Below are 21,373 nucleotides of genomic sequence, written 5' to 3'. Positions count from 1 at the left end.
CATACACACAAATATACACACACAATCAGGACAAAACCCTTGATTGTGAGGACTACACTGGTATAACAGGCCACTTACCATACACACACACAATCAGGACAATCCTTTGCTTGTGAGGACCATACTGGTTTAACAGGCCACTAACCATGCACACATCAGGACAAAACCCTTGTTTGTGAGGATCCTACTTGTTCAACTGAACATTTAGATGGTAGTCTTATGTAGCAAATCTTTTACTCAAAAAGTACCACAGCATTAGCGCCACAAGTACATCTTTGAAGGGTAAATCAGGAGTTCATCTGGATGAATCTGTCTCCATTTAGCACATTGCCTGCAGTCATGTTAGGCCAGTAGTTTGAGTGACACTGCAGACAAAATATTTTTAAGTGACCGATCAACATGGGTACAAGAAGAATGCAGGCTGGCATTGGTACCTCAGTCATCTGAATTTTCAACAAATGCCCAGAGGACATCATTCATCATTTTACTTCACTGTAAGGCACAGAAAGTGCTCTGGTGCAGAGAGAAATGCTCCCCAAAAGTAAAAGTAAAATCAGCATAAGATCCCCATTAGGTGCCTCCCATTGGCCACAAACATCTATGAGCGCGGTCACACTGGCCATCCAAAACGTGCCTAAGCACGATTGCCCCCATGCAGCGCTGTTCCCCAGCCAGTACGGCCAGCGGTCACACTACCCCAATATGAACCAGACTTTAGCGAGTATCACAGACGCTAACAGCCCGCCTTCGTCATCGTGAAGCATCTGTTTACATGAAGTGTGATCTCATTAGAGTCAGCACAATGAGAAAAAGAGAGCACTGCTACAACTTTAGAGACTTTTGGACTTATGGTGAGTCGTTTTCGCCCGACACAGCCCTAACCACCGCTTTGTTTAAAATGATTGTGGTGAGATGCGCTCGTGGTGATTATACGTAATGGATCGCACGTGCTGTCCGTGTGCTTGTGCTCGTGCATGAAGTAAACCGTGCCGGAGCCCACCCCTTCGAAGCGTGCTGAAACACAGAAGGGAATCGTGCTTGAGCACGGCACAGTTGCGGTCACACTGGCCTATTCAAACGTGCTTTACGGCTGAAGCGTGCTTTGGCACGGCACGATTGGCCAGTGTGACCGCGTCCTTAGTCCCTCCCATATATATCATTTGTAGGAGAAGAGCTGCCAGTATTCTAAAGAACCCCTCTCACCTTGCCTATAGACAGTTGACTGCCCTCCCCTTAGGAAAAAGGCAGTGCAGCATCAGGACCAAAACAGCCAGCCTTCTAACAGCTACTCACAGAGGTTTTCAGAACGCTCAACCCTGCAAAACATCACACACATCCAACAAGGTTTATTTATTTTAAATTTCATATTTTTATGTCGGCAATTTAAGATTTACATAATTCTTTTTTTATTGCTATTACTTTTTCTGCTGCTTTTATGTGACCCTCAGTACTAATTTCCTTCCCTTTTTTAATCTTTGTCCTGGAATGACAATAAATACACCTTAAATGAGACGTGACAACTGCTGGTTTTACTGAGTATTAAACTGTATACAACAGCAGGGAATGTCCACAGTAAGAATCGTACAACTGTACAACAATGTAGTAAAGTACAACTGTTAAAACATACAAACTTAAAACCTTGTGCTCTTAACTGAAGGCCCCGGTTATTTACAAAATCCCAAATATTAAAGACTTCTGTTTTCTAAAACTGGGTGTTCAGTAATCTTACATTGTTGGCGCTCCATCTTGCTAGCTTTCTCTTTTCAATGTGTGTCATGAAGTGTTTCATCACAGCACTGATTTTGTTCTTGCTTCATGGTCTTTTCACACATTTTTCTGGATTTCATCTCTGTCAATCAGAAGAACATGCAATATGTTAAGATTGAAGAAAATAGTCGTTCAATGTATTTTTTTAAAATAACATTTCAGCTACTAAAATATAGATTCATTATGTTATCTACAAAAGTCAAGCACTGTGATTGTTTAATTAAAATCAAAGTGAAAATAGATTATTGTGATGACACTTGGAATAACCTTAACAGCTGTGCATTTCTGGTCTTGGTGTACCACATGACTGCATTACTGACTGCAACATTGCTTTCCCTCAGATGCGCAAAAAAAGTTTTCTGCTTATCAAAGTAATGTGCTTTCAATAGTAACCATAGCAATTCTTGAAAAAGCCACATGAAAAAACAAACATCATATTTATTTGGCTACCAAGGACTGTTAGGGCAGAAATGTGTCTGTGACATGATATGTACTAAACTGAACTACACTTGAAGTTTTCTATAAACATTTTCTTATTTAACTGTGTTAACTAAATTAAGTTTAATCATATGAGAATTAATGGAATGAATGGATGAATTCCAACCTTTGGAGCTGACGGCATCGGTCTTGGTTGCAAACTTTTCTTTTGTCCTGGAGAAGCAAGAAATGCTACTGTTAGAACAGCCAGTACAAACTTCAAACCACTTTTGGGGACATTCATTCTAAAAACAAACCACTTTACTGAAATAAAGCTGCAACTTGAACTTGACTCTGAAAGTATTTGTAGATGTGAAGAGACACCTCTTATTTAGGTAGACTAGATACACTCCTACAGTTTCATTTAGCAGACGCTTTTGCCCAAAGCAATGTACAACATAAGAAAGAATTTGGACAGAAGGGAAAGCCTTAGTGTGATAAAGTGCTAAAAGTTATTTAGCTGCTGGTGCTGCAACTAAGTGAAAGAACCACAATTAATCACTGCAGCAATATCATACAACCTTCAACAACATTCAATGATCAGTGCTGTAAATTCACTAAGAGCTGGGTCCGAGACCGTCTGACTTATTCTACCCCTGAGGACAAAGAATGGGAGGTGCTTAAGTGTTCCCTAAACAGATGAGTCTTCACACATCTCAGAGTAGAAAGGGAGTCTGGCCAGAGAGCACCAGGTGTCTTTCACAAGCAGATTGTAGTGGGCGAGAAGGAGTGTAGACCTGGATGAGGGACTCCAGGTAGGCAGGAGCCGTTCTTGTCAATGTTTTGTAAGCCAGAAGAAGAGCTTTGAATTTTATTGAAGCTGCTACTGGAAGCCAGTGAAGAAGGATTATCAGCAGGGTGACGTGCTGTTTTGGGCTGGTTAAAGACCAGACGTGCAGAGGTTTAAATGTACACGCAGGGAGGCCTGCTAGAAGGGAGCTGCAGGAGTCCATGTGTGAAATCACACGGGCCTGTACCAGAAGCTGTGTGGCCTGTTGTGTAAGGTAGAGTCTGATCCTCCTGATATTACAGAGGGCATATTGACAAGATTGAGCAATCGAGGCGACATGAACCTTAAAGGTCAGCTGGTCATCAATCATGACACCCTGATTTCTGGCAGAGTTTGTGGACACAAGTTGATTGGAATAAATCAGGACACTGATCTGTGGTTGAACCGAGGGACATGCTGGGAGGACAATGAGCTCAGTTTTGGACAGATTTAGCTAAGGGTGGTGCTCCTTCATCTATGTGGAGATATCAGCGAGACATACTGATATTTGAGCTGAGACAGTTATTTCATCAGGTGGACTAGACAGGAAAAGCTGAGTGGCTATAACAGTGGTAAGAGAAGCCATGAGAGTGAATCATTGCACCAAGTGAGGTGGTGTATAAGGAAAAGAGTAGGGGACCAAGCACTGACCTCTGGGATACCCCTGTTGGTAAGCCATGTGAGTTAGACAATTCTCCTCTCCATGACACTCTGAAGGATCTGTCTGTGAGGTAGGACTTGAACCAAAACAGCACAGATCCTGGGATGCCAAGTTCAGAGAGTGTGGAGAAGAGGATTTGATCGTTAACTGTGTAAAAAAGCAGCAGACAAGTCAAGCAGTAGTAGGACAGAGGACTGGCCAGCAGCTCAAGCCAGTCGCAATGATTCTGTGACTGACTGGAGTGCAGTCTCAGTGGAGTGGTCACAGCTGAAGCCAGATTTATAGGAGTCAATCAGGTTGTTTTTCAGCAGATGTTCAGAGACTTGGTTATAGACTGTTTGCTGGAGTATTTTTGACAGGAAGGGCTGAAGTGAGACTGGCTTGTAATTTTTAGCCTGGGCTGGGTTGAAATTTGGTTTCTTGAGCAGTGGGGTGACCTGAGCTTGTTTAAAAGCTGCAGGGAAGACCCCAGATTCCAAGGAGGAATTAATGTGTGTGGCTGCAGGTTTGGTTATGGGTAAAATGGTCTGCAGGATGCTGGTAGGTAAAGGATCTAGAGGACAGGTTGTGGGTTTGGAGTTAAGGAGAAGTCTGAAGACCTCCTCCTCACTCAGATGAGCAAAAGAGCAGAGTGAGGCATAGATAGCAGGTTGGATCTGACAAAGCTGGTCAGGCTCAGAGAACTGGTTGCTGATGCTGGCCACCTTTCCACTGAAAAAAGAGGCAAACATGTCCGGAGTCAGTGCAGAGGAGGACTGAGTGGTATTTAAACAAATTGTTACAAACATACCTTTGGAACTCGTCACCTCATCCTCATTCAATACCATTCTTTTTCTTTTCCCTAAATACAAACGACTTTCACTTCCGGTCAAATAGAGTGAGCAGCAGGTAGAGGCAGCTCTGTCCTACCAAATAACACGTAACTTTCTAGACCAGCCATTATACATGTATAGGATTGTTTTTTGACCCCGGGCGATAAGACAAGACAAAACATATTCTACCATGAAGAAGGACAGCAGTCGAAGACTCACGCAAAAAAAACCTGTCCAAGAATAAAGGGTGTCTCCAATACAAAGATCCCCTGTTTACATCTTCCCCGACATGAGTCCCGAGGTCGGCCAGCTGTGAGCATCCTTCAATCAGGTAAAGGTCAAGCTATGGTCCTCTGGAGTCCCATACAGCCTGTACTATCTAGCAAGACTGATAACAGTGGACGGCTCCAGACGTACATTCGACAACCTACAAGTTAACAAAAAATTCATCAAAAACCTCCCCACTACACCTGGTGATGGAATGGAATAAAAACTGCATAATTAATCGGATTAAGAGGGGGCCAAACTGTTAACTATTAGACTGAATACATGGTCATCATACAGGTTGGATTTCCCCATAGATATGCAAGTCTCAGACGGTGTCTCTAAGGTCAGGTTAGTTGAAATGAAACACTTTTTGTTTTTGTTCTCATAATTACTTTCCTTTTCTTACTTATCTTATCCTTGAAAGGAGAAATTGAAGATTCAAAATTGTATGCCACTATTTACCTTTGAGACAAGCTTCCTTTTTTTGTTGTAGTAATAATGCTAATTTTTTATATTTAATTGACTTATTTATTTTTATTTATTTATTTTTGTCATAATCAAAAGTATGAACCTGGGGGAAAGGAATTCTATTTCATTTTTAGTCACTCAATTGCATTCCTGTTGGAATTTAAAAGGAGGAAAATGTCTTTGAAAAGTATTATTCACTTTCATTAGCTGGTCTAGAAACAAAAACAAATACACTTAATGAAGTTAAGTGATAAGTCATACATCCACATACCTCTTGAAGCAGCAGACACACTTGAGAGACAGATTTTGGAGTGTCCCTTCTGGTTGCTTTTCGGCTGTCTTGCTGCTTGCTCTTTAGACATAGAAAGGTTGTTGTTAAAATTGTTCTTGAATTAAATCTTAACTGAAGAAAAAAAAACAAAGAAACAGACTTTTGAAATGTCTTTTTAAAAATCATGAAAATTAATTGGTTAATTACCAGCCAATTATTTATGTTTATGATTGATTCCATCCTAACCCCAAAGTAACAGGTAATCCCACAGCCACTGGGTGCACTTTAACACTGGATTCATATAAAAAGTACATGCAATTTTAAATAACACCATTGAACAAATTCTGAGTACAGCATGATGTATGGCAAATTCCCATTATCAGACTTAAAGAAAAACATAAGTAAATAATAATAATGAATTTTTATATTTTAAAAGTGCCTTTCAAAACACCCAAGGACACTGAACATCTAATTAAAAACATACTTAAAAAGACAATGACATAAAGATAAATAAAACCAACAGACAAGCAGGAGTGACATGGAGTTAAAATGGCTCAGTGGGAGTAGAGAACGCAGTTTGAAACAGATGGGTTTTAAGTTTAGATTTAAATAGAGAAAGGGAGTCTATAATTTGATGTGCGGTGGGAGTAAGTTCCAAAGCTGAGATGGGCGGAGGGCACAGAGAGGTGGAGAGAGGAGGAAGACCTGAGGGAGCGTGAAGGGGCGGCGATGCAGATAAGTCCAGACAGGTATGGTGGGGTCAGGTTGTGGATGGCCTTAAAAGTATTCAGAAGGATTTTAAGGTGATTCTGAATTTAACCGGGAGCCAGTGAAGCTACTGGAGGACAGGGGTGATGTGGTGAAAGGAGGGTGTTCTGGTGATGATCCGGGCAGTGGAATTTTGGACCAGATGAAGCTCATGGAGGGATTTATTAGGGACACCAAAAAGAAGTGAGTTGCAATAGTCAATACGGGAGGTGACAAGGCTGTGGACCAGGACAGCAGCAGAGTGAAGAGTCAGAGAGGGACAGAGACGATTAATGCTATGTAGATGAAAATATGCAGACCAGGTTACGCTATTTATATGAGAGTGAAAAGAAAGTGAGCTGTCGAGGATGACACCCAGACTTTTCACTTGAGGAGAGGGGGAGACTGTGGAGCTGTCTATGGTGATAGATAAACTGCTAGCTTTGGATAAGCTTGGTGTTATCTGCAAAAACAGTGGAAGTGGATACCGAATTTGCAGAAGATATTACCAAGAGAAAGGAGGCAGATGATGGAGAGTAGGGGCCCAGGACACAGCCCTGGGGCACACCTGAGGTAACCAGGGAAAACTGTGAAGAGAAGGATTCAAGTTGGATGAACCAAGTGCGGCCTATGAATTTGAATTTGAATTTGAATTTGAATTTATTTATTTAGAAGGATAGCCCCTTGAGATGGACCGTCTCATTTTCAAGGGGGTCCTTATGAGGTAGGAGTGAATCCAGTGCCGGGGAAAAGCCTATATCTGCTTCCTCCTCCATAAGGACACAAGCATTATTGCCTGCAATAGCTATCTATGGCTTTATTACACATTACCAGAGGCATTGGTGGGCTCATCAGTCGTAATTTATTGATTTTCTGCTGAAAATACATAAAGGCCATTAGCATCTTCAGCAAGAAGATACGTAATCAGTGCCTTACTTTGGTAGTTGCAATGAGTGTTTGTTTCTACAGGGGGGCAAAAAAGTATTCAGTCAGCTACTAATTTTCCAAGTTCTCCTACTTGGGGTGACTCGATGAGATGAGAGAGGTCTGTAATTTTCATCAGAGATACACTGATACTTATTTGTAAACAAGCTACAAGGTGCCCTCTTCCTGTGGACGAGGACCCAAATTATGGTGGAAAAAAAATATTTGGTCTCCCACAAAAACAAGCAAGATTTCTGCCTCTCACAGACCTGACTTCTTCTTTAAGAAGCTCTTATGTCCTCCACTTGTTACCTGTATTAATGGCACCTGTTTTAACTGGTTATCTGTATAAAAGACACCTGTCCACAGCCTCAAACAGTCAGACTCTAAACTCAACTATGGCCAAGACCAAAGAGCTGTCCAAGGACAACGGGAAGGACACTGTAGACCTGCACCAGGCTGGGTAGAGTGAATCTACAATTGGCAAGCAATGGTGTTGATAAATCAACTGTGTGAGCAACTGGAAGATAATGGAAGACATATAAGACCATCGATAATCTCCCTCCATCTGAGGCCCCACACAAGATCTCATCCCGTAGGGTCAAAATGATCATAAGAACGGTAAGAAAAAGTCCCAGAACTACACAGAGGGACCTCATGAATGACCTGCAGGGAGCTGGGACCAAAGTAACAAAGGCTACAATCAGTTCCACACTATGCTCAGAGGGACTCAAATCCTGCAGAGCCAGGCATGCCCCCCTGTGTAAGCCAGTAAATGTCCAGGCCCATCTGAAGTTTGCCAGAGAGCACATGGATGATCCAGAAGAGGATTGGGAGACTATCATGTGGTTGGATAAAACCAAAATAGAACTTTTTGGTAAAAACTCAACCAGTGGTGTTAAGGGGAAGAAGATTGATAAGTACGGCCCAAAAACACCATTCCTACTGTGAAGCATGGGGGTGGAAACCTCATGCTTTGGGACTGTTTTTCTGCAAAAGGGACAGGATGAGTAATCCATGTAAGGGAGAGAGTAAATAGGGCCAAGTACCATGAAATTTTAAGTCAGGTAAACACCTGCTTGATGCCTAATCAACATAAAACTTACTTTGTGAAGACGTGTGGGGGAGGGGAGCCTATAAGAGGTGTCCTTATAATGCAGGTTAGTCAGGTGAACAACTGATACACATCTTAGCTTGCTGCTGGATCTATATAAAACTTACTTTGTGAAGACGTGTGGGGGAGGGAAGCCTATAAGAGGTGGTGTTTCCTAAGCACCAATTTTTGAGCACCTGTGGACAGTTCTTTGTCTCTAAGATCACAAAGAGTTAGTGCTGAGTAAGACACTGGCCTAGAACTAGCACCAGCACCAGTAAAGTAGAAAAAAGGTATATGTTTGGGTATGTGGAAGGAGGCCTAAGAAGAGGTGTCCTTATAATGCAGGTTAGTCAGGTGAACAACTGAGACACACAACTAGGCTTGCTGCCAAATCTACATAAAACTTACTTTGTGAAGACGTGTGGGGGAGGGGAGCCTAAAAGAGGTGTCCTAATAATGCAGGTTAGTTAGGTGAACAACTGATACACATCTCAGCCTGATGCTGGATCTATATAAAACTTACTTTGTGAAGACGTGTGGGGGAGGGGAGCCTATGAGAGGTGTCCTTATAATGCAGGTTAGTCAGGTGAACACCTGACACACAACACAGCTTGCTACCTAATCAACATGAAACTTACTTTTACCCTTTTTTCACCAGTGCACGTTGCTGGTGCTAGTGGTTCTGCTTAGTTGATTCAAATCACATTCTCCTAAGAATAGGTTTGGTTTTCCAAAGGGCAAAGAGCCAAGTCAGGGCCATGCCATGATGTCATTTATAAACTTCAGTTAGTCACTGCCTACTTAACTGCTCTGGGGCGAGGTAGTTGGTGTTGGCTGCCGGTGTATAGGGCAAGAGACGGCAATAGAGTTGGAGCTCGGAGCTTGCAACTAGGCAGAGATTTGTTTTACAATACTTGTTTCTGACAGTGTGCTACACGCATGTGTTTATGTCAGTTAATGGAGCGTATCTCTGCCCTGTGCAATTCAGAGCAGGGGAATAATGTAAACACACATACACATGGCAAAAGTGAACCCCATCATGTAAATTAGATAAATAACATCAGACTGTTAAGTCTGTTAAATAAAATGATGAGGTATAGACCTGATCTATAAGAGACAATGCATTTAATTCAATTTCTCCTCCAGTTCAAGCTTTACACAAGTAAACACCAAGATCCAACAGACAACTCATTGAGCAGCATGCCTTTTCAAGAATGATAAATAGCATTTGGCCTTTTAGTTTGTTAAATAAAATAATAAGATATAGACCTGATCTGTAAAAGCGGAGACAAATCAGTGCTTTAACTTTGCCTTCATCTCAAATAATGGATAAGGAAACAAAACAACTCAACCGGCAGCCTTCCTTCAGACTTTTTTTTACAATGACTGTTTTTTTTTACACTGATCTTTGGTCATTGTTCCACAGTGATTGGCTCTGGCCCAGGTTAAAGTTGGTGTTTCTTAAGCACCAATTTTTGAGCACCTGTGAAAAGTTCTTTGTCTCTAAGATCACAAAGAGTTAGTGCTGAGTAAGACACTGGCCTAGAACTAGCACCAGCACCAGTAAAGTAGAAAAAAGGTATATGTGAAGATGTTTGGGTGTGTGGAAGGAGGCCTAAGAAGAGGTGTCCTTTTTATGCACTTTAGTCAGGTGAACAACTGAGACACACAACTAGGCTTGCAGCCAAATCTACATAAAACTTACTTTGTGAAGGTGTGTCGGGGAAAGGGGGCCTAAAAAGAGGTGTCCTTATAATGCAGGATGGTCAGGTGAACAACTGATACACAACTCAGCTTGCTGCTGAAACTACATAAAACTTACTTTGTCAAAATATGTGGGGGAGGGGAGCCTAAAAACGAGGTGTCCTTATAATGCAGGTTAGTCAGGTGAACAACTGATACACAACTCAGCTTGCTGCTGAAACTACATGAAACTTACTATGTCAAAATATGTGGGGGAGGGAAGCCTAAAAACGAGGTGTCCTTATAATGCAGGTTAGTCAGATAAACACCTGACACACAACTCAGCTTGCAACCTGGATCCACATTAAACTTGCTTTGTCAAAATATGTGGGGGAGGGGAGCCTAAAAACGAGGTGTCCTTATAATGCAGGTTAGTCAGGTGAACAACTGAGACACACAACTAGGCTTGCTGCCAAATCTACATAAAACTTACTTTGTGAAGACGTGTGGGGGAGGGGAGCCTAAAAGAGGTGTCCTTATAATGCAGGTTAGTCAGGTGAACAACTGATACACATCTCAGCCTGATGCTGGATCTATATAAAACTTACTTTGTGAAGACGTGTGGGGGAGGGGAGCCTATGAGAGGTGTCCTTATAATGCAGGTTAGTCAGATAAACACCTGACACACAACACAGCTTGCTACCTAATCAACATGAAACTTACTTTTACCCTTTTTTCACCAGTGCACGTTGCTGGTGCTAGTGGTTCTGCTTAGTTGATTCAAATCACATTCTCCTAAGAATAGGTTTGGTTTTCCAAAGGGCAAAGAGCCAAGTCAGGGCCATGCCATGATGTCATTTATAAACTTCAGTTAGTCACTGCCTACTTAACTGCTCTGGGGCGAGGTAGTTGGTGTTGGCTGCCAGTGTATAGGGCAAGAGACGGCAATAGAGTTGGAGCTCGGAGCTTGCAACTAGGCAGAGATTTGTTTTACAATACTTGTTTCTGACAGTGTGCGACACGCATGTGTTTATGTCAGTTAATGGAGCGTATCTCTGCCCTGTGCAATTCAGAGCAGGGGAATAATGTAAACACACATACACATGGCAAAAGTGAACCCCATCATGTAAATTAGATAAATAACATCAGACTGTTAAGTCTGTTAAATAAAATGATGAGGTATAGACCTGATCTATAAGAGACAATGCATTTAATTCAATTTCTCCTCCAGTTCAAGCTTTACACAAGTAAACACCAAGATCCAACAGACAACTCATTGAGCAGCATGCCTTTTCAAGAATGATAAATAGCATTTGGCCTTTTAGTTTGTTAAATAAAATAATAAGATATAGACCTGATCTGTAAAAGCGGAGACAAATCAGTGCTTTAACTTTGCCTTCATCTCAAATAATGGATAAGGAAACAAAACAACTCAACCGGCAGCCTTCCTTCAGACTTTTTTTTACAATGACTGTTTTTTTTTACACTGATCTTTGGTCATTGTTCCACAGTGATTGGCTCTGGCCCAGGTTAAAGTTGGTGTTTCTTAAGCACCAATTTTTGAGCACCTGTGAAAAGTTCTTTGTCTCTAAGATCACAAAGAGTTAGTGCTGAGTAAGACACTGGCCTAGAACTAGCACCAGCACCAGTAAAGTAGAAAAAGGTATATGTGAAGATGTTTGGGTATGTGGAAGGAGGCCTAAGAAGAGGTGTCCTTTTTATGCACTTAAGTCAGGTGAACAACTGAGACACACAACTAGGCTTGCAGCCAAATCTACATAAAACTTACTTTGTGAAGGTGTGTCGGGGAAAGGGGGCCTAAAAAGAGGTGTCCTTATAATGCAGGTTAGTCAGGTGAACAACTGATACACAACTCAGCTTGCTGCTGAAACTACATAAAACTTACTTTGTCAAAATATGTGGGGGAGGGGAGCCTAAAAACGAGGTGTCCTTATAATGCAGGTTAGTCAGGTGAAAAACTGATACACAACTCAGCTTGCTGCTGAAACTACATGAAACTTACTATGTCAAAATATGTGGGGGAGGGGAGCCTAAAAACGAGGTGTCCTTATAATGCAGGTTAGTCAGATAAACACCTGACACACAACTCAGCTTGCAACCTGGATCCACATTAAACTTGCTTTGTCAAAATATGTGGGGGAGGGGAGCCTAAAAACGAGGTGTCCTTATAATGCAGGTTAGTCAGATAAACACCTGACACACAACTCAGCTTGCAACCTGGATCCACATTAAACTTGCTTTGTCAAAATATGTGGGGGAGGGGAGCCTAAAAACGAGGTGTCCTTATAATGCAGGTTAGTCAGATAAACGCTGACACAGAGCTGCATATCGCAGACATGAGTAGTACTTCTGCCAGATGCTGGTTGTTTTTTTTTAAATTTTTTTTAAAACTCCAGTGACAAATGTTTATCACAAATTTCTTCCAAATTAAAAAAAAATGTTTGGAGTCTTAGAGTTTTCACTGATTTTAAAGTGTTGAAATTATTGTTTATAAGATTTAGTTTTTTAGTATCTTAGAATTTAAATTAAAGTCTTCAACCTTAAATACTTAAGAAGAATGTCCTTTTAATTTAAAACCATTTTGTGTTTTGCTTAAATACCAATCAGTGTAATTACGTAAACTTTATCAGCAGAGTGATTTGAGTTGTTATAGTAGACTGCTTGCAGATTCCTTGATGGAAATGTCAACAACGCTGTGTCCAGTCAGCGCTTTGCATTGTGACAAACCGTACAGGAGTAGACTGGTCTGGTGCATACTGTGGATTTTTTGGTAACTCCGAATACCATCTGGGTATTTTTGGCGTCCTGTAAATCTTAGTTGTCTGTATACTCCATACTACTAGGGAAAGGTACCTTTACAGTTTCGTTGTACTTTGCACCAGAGTCCTGCGATTAGTCGTTTTTTTTTTCCCGGGTTTGGATCTGGGTGGAAAATATAACATGCAGGTCGAGTCGCGGGTTTTAGTTTGACACATCAAAATGAATATAAAATAATAATAAATACAATAAAATAAAAACGTAAGTTGTAAGCTGGTTGTAAGGCTGTGACCATATAGCCACACTATCCAGTTCTTGTAATACATCCATGGTTGTGACTAGGGGTGTAAATCACCAGTTTCATGACGATACGATACAATATCGATTCTTAGGACAACGATATGATATTTGCCGATATCACAAAGTCTGTCACGATATGATATGATACTATTCAGGGGCCTTCGATCGATTTAAGACGATATTATGTCCTCACTGAACATAATCAGCAACATTTCACCTGAGGCAAGAAAGAAATACAAAACAATTTTGATAGTTTTATTTCTGAAATGTGGAACGATGTGCTGATCTTTGGGTATGACAGTTTGTAGAGGATTATAGCCATCTGTATGATCTAATTATGTTTTAAAATTAAAACTGGTTAAATTCAGGTAAGGTGCTTTTTGGCCCCCACAATTACCTTATGGGTCTTACTGTTATACTGTAATGTTTGATTCTTATATCAAGTAATGATGCAACACTATAATTAAAAATTACTGATCACATAAACTTTATTATTGACCTCCAACATTTGACCATTTTCTATCAAACCAAAAATGTGAAGCTTTGTTTTTAATTAAACCCAAACATTTCTATTGTTCAACATTAGAACTATAAACTTAACGAACTTAACATTGATAGTTTATTTTTTTACTGTGATGCCTGATAACCACAGTTTGTATGTCAGTGTGATCAGACTTTGTTTCACTGTGTAATAGTCGATGTGGAGGAGGAATGACACTAAGCTCTCGCCGTTTGACTTTTTAACTTTATGAAATTTCATAATTCAGTGCGCTACAAAATCAAATTATAAGATAACTCACTGCAGTTGTGTGATGATGCACTCCTGTCTTGTGTGCAGCCTGCATCCTCTGCAGTCAGGTCGACCGTATCTTACCCGGATACAGGAAAGCTATTTTATGATTGGCGGATATGTCTGGCTCTCTTTTAGCTCTGTGATGCTAACAGCGTCTTGCTACACGTTCGCCTACAGCGGTGTGACTCGGTGGGTGCTAAACAGAACATTTTACAGCAGGAGAAATATCAGGCGTGACGTGTCAGAAAGTGAAAAGGTTCAAATGTGTGTCTCATACGCTGAGTGCGTGAGGCCTGAGAGGAAACTTCAGAACGACTCGCCGTTGGACGGAGACGGACACGCGTGTCCAGTCGGGATTTCAAAATAAAGGCGTACATTAACGACCACAATGATGATGGATGTTTAGACTTTCCATCGATGTGATTGGATCATTGCTTAACCAATCGATGTATCGATGTATATCGATGGATCATTACACCCCTAGTTGTGACATGATCACTGCTCGTACCTGCTGAGTGTTGCTTAAGTCTGGACAAAAAGTAAGTCTACTATTGCACATGTAAAGGTCCTTTTAAGAGATTAAAAGTTTAAAAGCATTGAGCGTAAAAACCGAGTGATTTTACAGTTGTATGTGAGAAGATCACAGAGGGTTGATGATGGAGCTGAAGTCAGGCTTTTATTGGAAGAGTTGCTTCATTCAGGTGCGTTGTTTACTCACTGGCATCTGAACTATGGCGATATGCCGTTCAATTTTCAGAAAATATGACCCAAAATGATTACCTCAAATACAGTTGCAGGTCGGGCTGCGGGTCGGGCTGTGGGTCGGGTTTCAACGGGTCGGATCAGGTTGCGGTACTAATCAGGCTAATGAGCAGGTTTGCGGTTCGGGTGCAGGTTTGTACGTCGGGGTGGGGCGGATCTTGAAAATTGGACCCGTGCAGGACTCTGCTTTGCACTGCAATGACAAATAAAGTCCTATTCTTTTCAATTCTTTCACATTTGAAACAATATGGTACCTGGCAATCGGTACTGGTACTCAAAGTACCAATTTTATGTACTTTCTGTGTTTGTGTGGTAAGAAATATCAATTTGTTTAATAAAACTTTTTTTTATTTAAAATATTTCTTCTTCACTATATATCCTTGCAATGCTCTGTTCACGTCCAGCATGGAAAATTGCCAACTCTTCTGACATAACATGCTGGATGTCACAGAATTTCCTTCAATGAAATCTCAATAAGACGGGGGTTCTGATTGTTGGCCCTGATTCTAGAGGAATTAAGAAACATCTAGGGTCACTTTCCAATAATGTTACTACCAGCTGTAAAAACCTGGGTGTCATCTTTGATGAGAACCTCAGTCTGAACCAGCATGTCAACCTAGTTGTACAGTCTTGTTTTATGCAGCTTTCAAAACTAAGGCCATTTTTATCTAGAAAAAATCTTGAGGTTGTCATTCATGCTTTTATTTCCTCTCGTTTGGACTACTGCAACTCTCTGTACACATGCTTAAACCAGCACAGAGTGCAGAGGTTGCAGCTTGTCCAAAATGCAGCAGCACGACTCCTCACAGGAACAAAAAAGAGAGAGCACATAACTCCTGTTTTAGCTTCTCTCCATTGGCTCCCCATTCATTTTAGAATTGATTTCAAGATTTTATTGCTGACTTTTAAAGCACGCTCCGGTCTAGCTCCTAACTATATTTCTGGTCTCCTCAGGCAATATGTGTTCGGTCGTACCTTGAGATCCTCAGCCAAGACCCTGCTCGCCGTGCCGAGGTCGAGGCTGAGGACTAGAGGTGACCGGGCCATCTCTGTCAAAGCGCCCATCCTATTGGAATAGCCTGCCCGAGGAGATCAGAATGGCAGACTCTTTGTCCTCGTTTAAGTCTCTTTTAAAAACTTATTTTTACAGATGTGCTTTTACTGGAGATTTTAGCTGAGCGCGTTTTAATTGTTGAACTGCTGCTTCAATACGACAGTGTTACGGGCAGCTTCTTATATCCTTTAACTCTTGTTGTCTTAATTGTTTTACCCTTTTATTGCTTTTATTTTAAAGATGCTATTTCCTTATTTAATGTATTATTTATTCTTTTTTATTGTCTTCTCTGTTGCGCCTCACATTTCTCTCTTTATTCTCTCTGTCATTTCCTCTCTTAATTCTTTTAATGCCCATTTTTATTATGTAAAGCACTAAGTAACACTAAGCACTAAGAAACACTTGTTCTATATAAATAAAGTTTATTATTATTATTATTATTATTATTCTACTCATTCACAGTCACAAGGATGCATTTAGGTACCCAAGCATGGCACCTTTTGATTTTACATGAATCGGTACCCTGTACTTTTGACAGAAATCTGGTCGGTACCTATAAAAGTACCTAATTCGGTACCCATCCCTACATACTACCTACTGCATTTGGGCCAAATCAGTATGCACAGTTGGTATAGTATGCAAATATGGAAACAGTCTATAAGTTTGTTCTTGTCCTCACAGGCCACTGCTTTCTGACAGTCCTGAGCTGTATCAGGTAGTTAAAAACATTCAACACTGTGAAGACTCCTGAATACTGTCATGACCAAACAGAACTGAATTATGATTGGATGTAAAAGCATGACATTCAAAAAATACAGGCAACTTACCATGTATAGACCACCTTCAATGGCCCAGGATCAGGACTGACCCCTGTCATCTCAGCATCACTCCCACCAAGGCTTCCTGTGTGAGCCAATGACAAAACCAAATTTGAAATTTTTTGAAGCAAAAACAATTCTCGTTGATTCAACAAACAATATTTCATGACACTGGCCATGTTGATAGCAGAAATGTTAGCTAATATTTCAGCAGGGAAGAAGAAAGACAGGAGTAGTGAGCCTAGAATACATACCCAAAGGGCCAATAACATTTTTGACATATTAAGCCCAGTTAGTACTTGCCTATTTTGGTGCTGGCTCACTTTCATTGACCTTCAGGTCACTTTGCTCTTCACAAGGTGCCTGAAATAGCAAAGGGAAAATGCACTGTCTCTCAAAATGCTATCACTTAGTTGAGATTGAGGAAAAAAAGTAGGATTCAGTGAGGTAGAAAATAATTTACAGGCTGACAAATTTCTACACATCACAAAGATTATTCCATTCACTCACATTTATACCTGGCAGAACAGCTGCCAAGAGCAGTTTGGGGTAAGGTATCTTGCCTAACCAGGACAGACTCTTGACTGTTGAAGCTAAAATTGAACTTGCAGTCTTAAAGTTACAACATGCCTTAATACCAACTGAGCCACAGCCGCCCAATCTCATTAGGCGATATGCAATTCTTTTTATACTGATGATTTCATGAAGAATCCACAGGCTCTGAGGCTCAGTAGAATTTGAGGTCACTCTTAAAATTCTTAAAAACATATGAGAGGGTTTGTTTCAAAACTCCAAAGTTTCCTTCTTTCCTCCACTTGCGTGGTTTACTTGTGTCTTAGTCCCTCCCACCAGAGATGCATGAGAGAGACGCAAGGAAATGAAGAGAGGGGAGAGGAATCGTGGCGATTTGTTTTAAGAGCATTGAGACATCCTTTCCTCTGGATGTATTTCACTGATGACAGCAGCAGCTGATCACCTCTAGATCATCTGTCAGTCAGCTCTAACAGCTGTTTGTGTGTCTGCACATGTGCACTGTAATAACTAATAAGACAAACAGTAACAGAGCTTTGTTTGTTCCTGTGATCTGTTTAACACGTTCCCATGGAGAAAATCTGCTCTCTGTTTATTCTGTGTGCTGTTTAGAACCACACGGATCACTTTACCTGTAAAATGCATCATTTTTAGAGTAATTATTCACTGACACTGACAGGAGGCAGTGGCTGCAGCAGAGAAAACAATGAAAAAGTAGGCCAAATAAAACCAGCCACCTTTGCAGCATAGCCAAAAAATGTCACTGTGAGTGTGTCTCAAAGCAATAAACTACAGTCTCCTCTCTCCTCTGTGCCACAAAGAGTACTTCCCAATCGCCATATTAATGCTGTCCCAAAGTGATAATTGTGCTCGGAGGAGAGAGGAGGGAGGCAGAAGAAGACTGACCGGAGGAGCTATGATCGAGGAAACAGGAGAGCTGGCTTTTCTGAAGTCTCTTCACTGACAGACATGCCCCCATTTGGAATATCACTCTCTGATCGGACGCTGCAGCGGCTCAGACTTCTCTACATGAAACTTCACAAACACAACAGAGTTTAATGAGAGAAAAGACGAGCTGAAAACAGGCACTGAGGATTGATCGGTAACAGGTCATAGAGCTGGGATTAAAAAAAGTGTTTGTTGTGAGTTTAAAGCACAAAACACTGAACACAACCATCATGAAATCAATGTAACGGGAGTTTAATACCAAACACTGACACAATAAACTAGCTTATATTAATAAGGGTCAGAGTTAACAATGATGATCTAGATAAAGACTGAATAATTACTCTAAAAATGATGCATTTTACAGGTAAAGTGATCCGTGTGGTTCTAAACAGCACACAGAATAAACAGAGAGCAGATTTTCTCCATGGGAACGTGTTAAACAGATCACAGGAACAAACAAAGCTCTGTTACTGTTTGTCTTATTAGTTATTACAGTGCACATGTGCAGACACACAAACAGCTGTTAGAGCTGACTGACAGATGATCTAGAGGTGATCAGCTGCTGCTGTCATCAGTGAAACACATCCAGAGGAAAGGATGTCTCAATGCTCTTAAAACAAATCGCCTTGATTCCTCTCCCCTCTCTTCATTTCCTTGCGTCTCTCTCGTGCATCTCTGGTGGGAGGGACTAAGGACGTGGTCACACTGGCCAATCGTGCCGTGCCTAAGCACGCTTCAGCCGTAAAGCACGTTTGGAATAGCAAGTGTGACTGCAACTGTGCCGTGCTCAAGCACGATTCCCTTCCGTGCTTCGGCATGCTTCGAAGAGGTGGGCTTCGGCACGGTTTACTTCATGCACGAGCACAAGCACGCGGACAGCACGTGCGATCCATTACGTATAATCACCGCGAACGCGGTGATTATACGTCTTAATATTAGTCCAAAAGTCTCTAAAGTTGTAGCAGTGCTCTCTGTGTCTCATTGTGCTGACTCTGATGAGATCGCGCTTCATGTAAACAAATGCTTCACGATGACGAAGGCGGGCAGTGCGCGTGTCTGATACCTGCTAAAGTCTGGTTCATAATGGGGTAGTGTGACCGCCGGCCGTACTCTCCAGCTGGGGATCGGCGCTGCAGGTGGGCAATCGTGCTTAAGCACAGCACGTTTTGGAGGGCCAGTGTGACCCTGTCCTAAGACACAAGACGCAAGTGGAGGAAAGAAGGAAACTTTGGAGCTTTGAAACAAACCCTCTCATATGTATTTAAGAATTTTAAGAGTGACCTCAAATTCCACTGAGCCTCAGAGCCTGTGGATTCTTCATGAAATCATCACAGAATTTATCAGTTTTGATGGAATCTAATATTTTGCTCTGATGAATCAGAATACATTTTGGTGAAAAGAGTCGCATTTTGACTGATGTCATATCTTAGGGCCAAAGTTGATCTTACTCTATTAAGAACTAACTTTTATTAATTCCTAACTTTTACACCAGGCTACAATAGCAATTCTATGACACAAAGAAAGACAAACTTCAATATAATGAGTGAAAAACTTACCTTTAAAGTTGTCGACAAATGTTCCTTCTTGGAGAGCTTAATCTCTTCCCTCAATGATATGTTCCAGTGCATCTTGTTCAGGAGTATCCTCTGCTGCTGCTCCTCCTCTCAGTCATCTTTGCTGTTATGCCAAGACAATAGCATTCAATTTCAGACATACTTTAGTAAATGGATGATGGCTTGTAAATGTTTAGAATGTATAAATCCTTCAGTAATATTTAAAACATATAAATATGTAGTGGTAGTTTGGTAGATATAAGCACCAACGGTAATACGCACCCTACTCATAAAAGCTACTGAATATTATGGAAGCAAAGTTAGATCAGTCTCACAAAACCAGGAGGGTAGGCAGTGTTCTAAAATTGCATTGTCAGGACTAAATATGGTGGACTAACCTGACACCTTTCATCCCAAGAAAAGCAGCTCTCTATCCTGTGATTTTTACTTTATATGCATAACAGAGACATATGCAAAGGCCAAAACTTGTATAAACCTTTCTCTACAACTTTATTGGTATTTAAAGCTAATAACATTTAAAGGCAAACAAAACCTGTCTTCCCTCATTGACATTTACACGTCAGTTATTCCCCGAGTTTTTGACCACCACAAAACTACATGTTTTTTCATTCAGCCCCCTCCCTCATCTCAGCAGACTGATCTGATGTGACCTTTAGGGGACCCGATGTTTCATGGAGACACTTTTCTTAGTTAAGCTTTGCCTCAAACAAACTTATTTAGTTAAGTTACTTAAGGGTCAGCTACCTCTGTCGCACAAAAGAAAACTCAAAAGGAAAAAGGACCACGTTGCAGATTAAACAAAAAGTATTTCATTTACCAAAATGGGCAAAAATAAAACTTAAACAAAATCCAACTGAAAATGAAAAATCACTGGGAGGTTGGTGACACAGGAGGCAAACGTTTTACAATGCACAGACAACAAGAGGGAGAGAAACACAGAGACTGAAGTCACAGGGACAATCAGACACACCTGTGAAAGAACACACAGGTGAGGATGATCAGGGTCATCAAAAGGACAAACTCAGGAAGCAAAAACTAGAGGCACACAGGGGCAAAGACTACAAAATAAAACAGGGAACAATAAAAACTTGACACTGAGAAGTGTGCAGACACAGAGGGAACCAGAAACACTAAGAAACAATCACAACACTGAAAACTAAAAGTTAAGAGAAGAAAACACAGGGATTACAGAGGCAAAGATCAAGAAATAAAATAAAAACCATTATTTCCCTTAGTCTTAGTCTAAATCCCATCATTAACACATTTCTATTTCCAAATCATCATCATCAATGATGAACATGTCTCACCTGCTCCATCTCAGCTGATGTGAAGCAAACCAACATACTTTAAACACTTCTATCTTCATGAGGCTTTGGCTCACCAACTAAAAATGTTTATATCCAGAAAGATTAATTTGTTGACACCTTAACCATGGCCTCCACACATTGCTGGGATTAATTATTAATGAAATATGAACCCAAAACTGTGTGCTAGTACAGAGGGGATTTTTCAGGTCGAGCGAGGTGCAGAATGCATGAGGAGAGAGAGCGGCGCACTAACAGCTGATCTGATGAGGAGCAAAACCCGACACAACTTTTAACACTTCTATCTTCAAGAGGCCTTGGTCCACAAACAAACAACACATATCCTCGGAAAGCTTAACTTATTGAGACCTTAACCATGGCCTCCACATGTTGGTGGGATCAATAATTAATGAATTATGAATCAAAAACGGGGCGCTGGTTAAGAGTCGGTTTTTTGGCCGAGTGAGGTGCAGAATAAATGGGGAGAGAGAGCGGCGCACGAATAGCTGATCTGACCAGTAGCAAAACCCAACACAACTTTAAACACTTATATCTTCAAGAGGCCTTGG

The 21,373-nt window shown here is 41.0% G+C and overlaps 1 long non-coding RNA gene across 1 annotated transcript; it reads right to left on the bottom strand.

Annotated features, from left to right (window-relative positions):
* Window positions 1-1,150: 1,150 nt before the first annotated feature.
* Window positions 1,151-20,500, bottom strand: LOC141790479 (uncharacterized). Its single transcript, XR_012598272.1, has 8 exons — window positions 19,483-20,500; window positions 16,747-16,810; window positions 16,457-16,528; window positions 14,594-14,768; window positions 5,493-5,573; window positions 2,372-2,418; window positions 1,730-1,849; window positions 1,151-1,316 (listed from the first exon to the last, which is right to left on the bottom strand). It is a non-coding gene; the product is annotated as an uncharacterized LOC141790479 (long non-coding RNA).
* Window positions 20,501-21,373: the final 873 nt, after the last annotated feature.

This window comes from Halichoeres trimaculatus, unplaced genomic scaffold (genome assembly GCF_033239565.1).
Source record: "Halichoeres trimaculatus isolate MK-OKI-2021-1 unplaced genomic scaffold, fHalTri1.1 fHalTri1_scaffold_5, whole genome shotgun sequence".
Classification (NCBI taxonomy): Eukaryota; Metazoa; Chordata; class Actinopteri; order Labriformes; family Labridae; genus Halichoeres; species Halichoeres trimaculatus.
Note: the sequence above shows the minus strand (reverse complement) of the source record. Positions and strands in the feature narration are given on the sequence as shown.